The sequence below is a fragment of the Asterias amurensis genome, chromosome 10, assembly GCF_032118995.1.
Source record: "Asterias amurensis chromosome 10, ASM3211899v1".
Taxonomy (NCBI): domain Eukaryota; kingdom Metazoa; phylum Echinodermata; class Asteroidea; order Forcipulatida; family Asteriidae; genus Asterias; species Asterias amurensis.
This window is the reverse complement of record NC_092657.1, coordinates 2,202,184-2,210,288: the sequence shown is the minus strand read 5'-3', so window position 1 is coordinate 2,210,288 and position 8,105 is coordinate 2,202,184.

Here is an 8,105-nt window from a genome sequence, read left to right as displayed (position 1 = left end):
GGGTCCGAATCCTACCAAGCTAACTGTGTTTCAGTGGTTAGACTGCAGGACTTGCAGTGACAAGGTTGTGGGTTGGAATCCTACCAAGCTAACTGTGTTTCAGTGGTTAGACTGCAGGACTTGCAGTGACAAGGTTGTGGGTTGGAATCCTACCAAGCTAACTGCTCATGTTACAATGACTGGATTAAGTGCTGTCCTCTAGTTACTCAATCACAATGTTGTATTTGTCCACTGGTTAGACTGCATGACCTACAATGGCAAGGTTGTGGGTTCGAATCCTTCCAAGCTAACTGCTGATTTTATAATGACTAAAATAAATGTTGTCTGTCAGTTACTGAATCACGATTTGCCCATTGGTTAGACTGCAGGACTTGCACTCAAAAGGTTGTGGGTTCAAACCCTACCAAGCTAACTGTGTTTCAGTGGTAAGACTGCAGGACTTGCAGTTACAAGGTTGTTGGTTTGAATCCTACCAAGCTAACTGTGTTTCAGTGGTCAGACTGCAGGACTTGCAATCAGAATGTTGTGGGTTCGAATCCTACCAAGCTAACTGACTGTGTTTCAGTGGTTAGACTCTAGACTTGCAATCAAAATGTTGTGGGTTCGAATCCTACCAAGCTAACTCTGTTTCAGTCGTTAGACTCTAGACTTGCACTCGAAAGGTTGTGGGTTCGAATCCTACCAAGGTAACTGTGGTCCAGTCGTTAGACTGCAGGACTTGCAATCACAAGGTTGTGGGTCCGAATCCTACCAAGCTAACTGTGGTTCAGTGGTTAGACTGCAGGACTTGCGATCACAAGTTTGTAGGTTCGAATCCTACCAAGCTAACTGTGGTTCAGTGGTTAGACTGCAGGACTTGCACTCAAAAGGTTGTAGGTTCGAATCCAACCAAGCTAACTGTGGTTAAATGGTTAGACTGCAGGACTTGCAATCACAAGGCTGTAGGTTCGAATCCTACCAAGCTTACTGTGGTTCAGTGGTTAGACTGCAGGACTTGCACTCAAAAGGTTGTAGGTTCAAATCCTACCAAGCTAATGGTGGTCCAGTGGTTAGACTGCAGGACTTGCAATCACAAGGTTGTAGGTTTGAATCCTACTAAGCTAACTGTGGTCCAGTGGTGAGACTGCAGGACTTGCAATCACAAGGTTGTGGGTTCGAATCCTACCACGCTAACTGTGTTTCAGTGGTTAGACTGCATGACTTGCACTCAAAAGGTTGTAGGTTTGAATCCTACCAACCTAACTGTGGTTCAGTGGTAAGACTGCAGGACTTGCAATTACAAGGTTGTAGGTTTAAATCATACCAAGCTAACTGTGGTCCAGTGGTTCGACTGCAGGACTTGCACTCAAAAGGTTGTAGGTTCAAATCCTACCAAGCTAATGGTGGTCCAGTGGTTAGACTGCAGGACTTGCAATCACAAGGTTGTGGGTTCGAATCCTACCAAGCTAACTGTGGTTCAGTGGTAAGACTGCAGGACTTGCAACACAAGGCTGTGGGTTGGAATCCTACCAAGCAATCTGTGGTCCAGTGGTTAGACTGCAGGACTTGCAATCAAAAGGTTGTGGGTTTGAATCCTTCCAAGCTAAGTGTGTTTCAGTGGCTCGACTGTAAGACTTGCAATCAGAATGTTGTGGGTTTGAATCCTACCAAGCTAACTGTGTTTCAGTGGTTAGACTCTAGACTTGCAATCAAAATGTTGTGGGTTTGAATCCCACCAAGCTAACTGTGCTTCAGTGGCTCGACTGTAAGACTTGCAATCAGAATGTTGTGGGTTCGAATCCTACCAAGCTAACTGCTCATTTAACAATGACAATTTTGTGATGGTTTAGTGGGTAGACTACAGGACTTGCAGTGACAAGGTTGTGGGTTCAAATGCTACCGAGCTAACCGCTATTTTAAAAATGACTAGCGTCTAGTTACTGAACCACAAGTTCTTGATTTACAATTCATAATCGAGGGCGTCCGGGCTGGAATTTCAGGAGGGGTCATGGAGATCACTGGGCTGACTACCCCTGTCATATTAACTGCTCATCCATTAATTTTTATGCACCACACTTGGAAATTCTTTTATAGAGCTTTCCTGTTATGTTCAATACAACAATTATGGAAAACATAAAAGACTATTTTACTTAAAACTTCAATAATTATGGGCAACACTGTCAAAGCAAATTTAATGTCAAAATTCCAAGACAAAAACAACACAGAATCCTGGGTCATTATTCCTTGAGTATAAAACCTTATACAATTGCAATATAACTGTATATACAATTACGATATTACCTTTATATGATTGCGATATAACCTTTTACATTTGCGATATAACCTTATATGATTGTGATATAATCTTTAACTATTGCGATATTTCCCTGATACAATTGCGATATAAATTTATACAATTTGCGATATAACCTTATAGAACCGTGGTTCAGCATTATACAATTCCTTTGAAGGCACTGGACCTAATTGGTAATTACTCAAAATAATTGGTATCATTAAAAACTTACTTGGTAATGCGCAATGGAGAGCCGGTGATAGTATAAAACATTATGAGAAATAGCTCCCTCTGAAGTAGCGTATGTTTCTGGAAAGAAGTTATTTCTCACAAAAATGTTTGAATTTGATTTTGAGACCTCAGAATTAGAATTTGAGGTCTCGAAATCAAGCATCCGAAAGCACACAACTTGTGCAACAAGGGCGTTTTTGCTTTCATTGTTCTCTAATTGCAAATTTGACGACCAACTGAGCTCAAATTTTCACAGGTTTATGTTATACATATTTTGAGATACATCAAGTGAGAATACTGGTCTCTGACAATTACCAAACGTGTCCAGTGTACTTAAATCAACGTACAAAGGTTTAACCATTGTGATTTAACCTTATACATTTCTGATCAAGCCAAATGTGTTATATTGTACTATTTCAATAAACAAAATTACAAAACATTGATAAAAAATGCTTGACTTATGCCTTGTGATTTTATTTATTTGTATTATTTGACCACATTTTTGAAGTTCGATTTGTATGCATTAAAATGAAGCTGGTTTCTTCAGTGATGGCATCATGTACCTTTCATTTTTTTCTAAGATTGAGATTTGATGTTGACCAATCTGTATCTAAAACCATTCCTCAAGTTGAAAATATTATTTATAAAAGTTAATCCTCAAGTTAAAAACACATCGGAGTCAGAGGTACCTATCGCATTATTTTAGAGAATAAAAACAACTCTTTGTGTTTTCTTAAATCTATGGCCCAAAATTTGATAAACTGTACGACATCTACCCCTTGTTTTGTTTGTATTTATTTTTAATTTTTTTTATGTATTTATTTTGAGGCACAAGGCTCATCTCTTTAAACTTTTTCAGTAAATAAAAACGGTTTACCCTACAAAAAATGGATGTTCAAAGCCTTGCATTCTTTTCTACAAAAATTAAAATGGTAAGCCTTGCGTTTTAGTAAAATCCTTGCAATTTTCTGACACAACATGCATAAGATGGCCATATTTTGTTATTATTATTATGGTTTTTTTTTTTTTTTTGGGGGGGGGTGGTTGAAGTGTACCGAAGGCTTTAAAAGTTAGATTATTTGGTGGCGCAAATTTGAGTGAGATATTTTCAACAACGCAATAAGGTCACTTTTTAATAATCTACCTACAAGTTATTTATTCCTACATTAATAATAAGCTGAGAAACAAACACAAAATAGACCTCATATATTACCTTTAGTTCTTTCAACTTTGCGCTACATCATTTCAAATTAAACAAACGTAAGGCTACTTGGTTTAATTACTACAATTAGTTACAGTGTAAGCGTTTATTCATCACTTTTAATATGATTCAAGCCTTCGATTCTCGCATTTCGAATCATTCCGCGAGATCTTGCGGGAGCCAGTTTGCCCCTTTGATCTTGGACAGGCACCGGTGATTGGAACCAGCTAAAGCAACCGACAGGTACCCGATTTCCACGCTACGCGAAATAAACATCAACAGAGTAGCAGAGGTCTGGGTACTCGACGGCTTGATGCTGTGACGCGATTTTCAAAATGGCCACCAGCCATGCTTGTGAAGTTGTCAACACCGTGGATATACTTAGGATGATTTGATGTGATTTAATGTCTCTATGGGTAAGCTTTATCATGCAGCTTATTTAAGTTAATAATGTATAATAGGATGAAGGCATCGTGGAAGACGTGTAACCACCTAGTTTGTCATAAAACGGACAATTCTTGTCGCAATTTTATTCAACCTTCATGCTCAACATAAACAACGGCAATCCGGAAGTAGCTGTAACGATAGAGCATAGGTCATTGCATTGTCATTGCCAACTTGCCGTCAATCAGATCGTGGATGAAGAATGCCTCCATGATCTGATGAAAAAAAAATTCTGTGTAGTTCTTAGATTATCTACCACTCCTACTTATATCGGCCACTCCTACATGTTTCTATGTCAGTTTTTGTTTACATGTTATGTAACACTGAGCTGTCGTAAACTGTTTACCAACCAAAATGACCGGTGCTCTGACATTCGGAGTCGTAGGCCTACCATCCAAAAGAATTGATTTGCAGATTGCCTTTCTCATATCAGGTTGTAAAACTGGTTTGCCACCTATACTGCCAAATGGTGTGTTAAGACAAAATAATGTAACTTTTTAAAGTCTGAACATGGTCTGAATAAAACTGGCGGTTTTTTTTTTTTTTTTTTTTTTTTTAATCGTCTGAAATTTCATCCAGATGTGTGGTGTAATGGAGGGCGAGGTGCACAGAAAAACCTTGGTCTGAGTCGTTTACCTTGGCAACTTTTAGAGATATTGTCTAGTGTTCGATGCCCCCAAATCAAGATTAAAATGAATATTAATTTGAGGCCCTTCCAATTGTTCCAGCAATCTGTAATCCGTAGAGCGTCTTTTGCACATACAGAACTTTCTTTGGTTAAATTTTGCGGCAAATCTGAGAGCAATTTTGTTGAGGGTGATTTTTTTTTTTTTTGAGGGTTATATCCCATGCCGTTTTTTAAAAAAATCGGTCGAAAAAATTGTTTTTCCAAATCGCCTGAAAATTAAAACATATGACAAATCTTGGTCGTCTACCTTAGTAACTTTTTGATATAATTGTTTTTATTGCCTGATTTTCGATATAACAATGTCTCAAATAATTATTGCATCAAACTCAACAAAACAAATTGTACCATCACGGCGAGTACCCACCAAGATCACTGGTGGAAATGAAACGATGTTATATTTCCCCGCCGTAATGTTGATCCCAGCTAGCCTACTAAAGACTCAGTCACCCAACCCCAACACCCCGCTACCCTTTCCCCAGCGACCGACAATCCCCAATTCCCATCGAAATGCCGGACCAACTTCCCCAGTGAACTAATTTTCTATACCTACAGCGTGTACCTTCGACTCAAATAATTATTTTGTAAGTCCCCTATTATGCCTATGTTTCCTTGTAAACTATAATGCGCCATATACTTACAGCGTGTGCCTTCCATCCACTCACATATTTTTTAAATCACAACCAAATAGTCCCCTGTCTACCCGTCAGTAAAGCGTATGCCTTCCACTCTCAAATTATTTACCAAGTCTAAAGCAAGGATTTCCCTATGCCATTGTACCATGCGAACCATTTCCCCATTAATTAAACTAATTGTCTATCTTTATGCCTACAGCGTGTGCCTTCAACTCGTCGAATACTTTTTAAGTCCGAACACAAGAGTCCCCTATCTACTACCAATACCCATCAGTAAAGCGTATTATGCCTTCCACTCGCAAATTATTTACTAAGTCCAAAGCAAGGACTTCCCTATGCCATAGTACCATGCGTACCCCTTTTCCCACTTTATACTATACAGTGTGTAGATTTTAACTCAAATATGTTTTAAGTCCGAACCAATGAGTTTCCCATGCCTATGTAACCAGCCCACAACTTGTGCATTTCACTCGAAATTACTAAGTATAAAGCACTGATTTTAATATGCCATAGCATCATGTGTAAAGTGTTCCACTCGCAAATTATATACCAAGTATAAAGCATTGATATTCCCATACCATAGTATCCAATGAAAAGTATTCAATTATATATTAAGTATAAAGCACTGAAATCCCGTGCCATAGCTTTCTCATACCATAGTATCCTATGAAAAGTATTCAATTATATACTAAGTATAAAGCACTGAAATCCCGTGCCATAGCTTTCTCATACCATAGTATCCTATGAAAAGTATTCAATTATATACTAAGTATAAAGCACTGAAATCCCGTGCCATAGCTTTCTGTGTAAAGTATGAACCGAAGGTTTATCAGGTCTAAAATGCGAATTATCCTGGGGGGGACCCAAGTGGGTGTCGTGGGTAGGTGTCGGCCTCCCAAGCAAAAGGTCCCCGGTTCGAACCCCGGTGGTGGCAGCGCGGCTGCCGTCCGAGAAGTCTCGACTCACCAGACAGTGGCACACACCGCGCAGTGGCACTCACCGCTAGCACTCGCTGAGGAAAGAAACTTTAAACTTAAAACTTAAAACGAACCTATGCTCTTTTTTATAAAAGTAAAAAAAAAATTATAAAACCAACATTTTTAAAACGTCTCCAACTTTTCTGAAGCTGGATTCGATCCCGGGACCCTCCGGTCCAGAGACCAGAGCCCTTCCACTGGGCCACTGCTCCTTCTTACTAATATGCGTTCGAGTTTAATTTTAAACCTTCGTATGACAAACTTTTAATTAAAACGTAGTAAAAGAACACGCGGGAATCGAACTCCGCACCATTGGGTGTAGAGTCCGGAGCCCTTCCATTGAGCCACGTCTCCTCTTACTTCATTTGCGTTCGAGTTTAATTTTAAACCTTCGTATGACAAACTTTTAATTAAAACGTAGTAAAAGAACACACGGGAATCGAACTCCGTACCATTGGGTGTAGAGCCGGGAGCCCTTCCATTGAGCCACGTCTCCTCTTACTTCATTTGCGTTCGAGTTTAATTTTAAACCTTCGTATGACAAACTTTTAATTAAAACGTAGTAAAAGAACACACGGGAATCGAACTCCGCACCATTGGGTGTAGAGTCCGGAGCCCTTCCATTGAGCCACGTCTCCTCTTACTTCATTTGCGTTCGAGTTTAATTTTAAACCTTCGTATGACAAACTTTTAATTAAAACGTAGTAAAAGAACACCTGGGAATCGAACTCCGCACCATTGGGTGTAGAGTCCGGAGCCCTTCCATTGAGCCACGTCTCCTCTTACTTCATTTGCGTTCGAGTTTAATTTTAAACCTTCGTATGACAAACTTTTAATTAAACGTAGTAAAAGAACACACGGGAATCGAACTCCGTACCATTGGGTGTAGAGTCCGGAGCCCTTCCATTGAGCCACGTCTCCTCTTACTTCATTTGCGTTCGAGTTTAATTTTAAACCTTCGTATGACAAACTTTTAATTAAAACGTAGTAAAAGAACACACGGGAATCGAACTCCGTACCATTGGGTGTAGAGTCCGGAGCCCTTCCATTGAGCCACGTCTCCTCTTACTTTTATTGCGTTCCAGTTTAATGTTGTACCTTAGAATGAACAACTTTAAATCAAAACGTAGTAAAAGAACACCCGGGAATCGAACCCCGTACCATTGGGTGTAGAGTCGGGAGCCCTTCCATTGGGCCACTACTACTCTTACTTCATTTGCGTTCGAGTTTAATGATATACCTTAGAATGAACAACTTTAAATCAAAACGTATTATAGCTTATGCATTCCACTCGCAAACTATTTACCAAGTGTAAAGCAAGGATTTCCCTATACCAATGTTCTCAAGCGTAGAAAAAGAACACAGACCGGGGTTTGAACCCTGTACCATTGGGTGAAGAGCCCGGAGTCCTTCCATAAGGCCACTACTACTCTTACTTCATTTGCGTTCGAGTTTAATTTTATACCCTAGAGTGAACAACTTTATATCAAAACATATTGTAACTTATGCCTTCCACTCGCATTAATTATTGATTAGGGGTTAAGCAAGGATTTCCCTATGCCGTAGGGTACCGCGTAAACCAATTGTTCTTCAACGCAGAAAAAGAACACCCACCGAGGTTCGAACCCAGCACCTTTGGCTTCAGAGTCCAGAGCTCTAC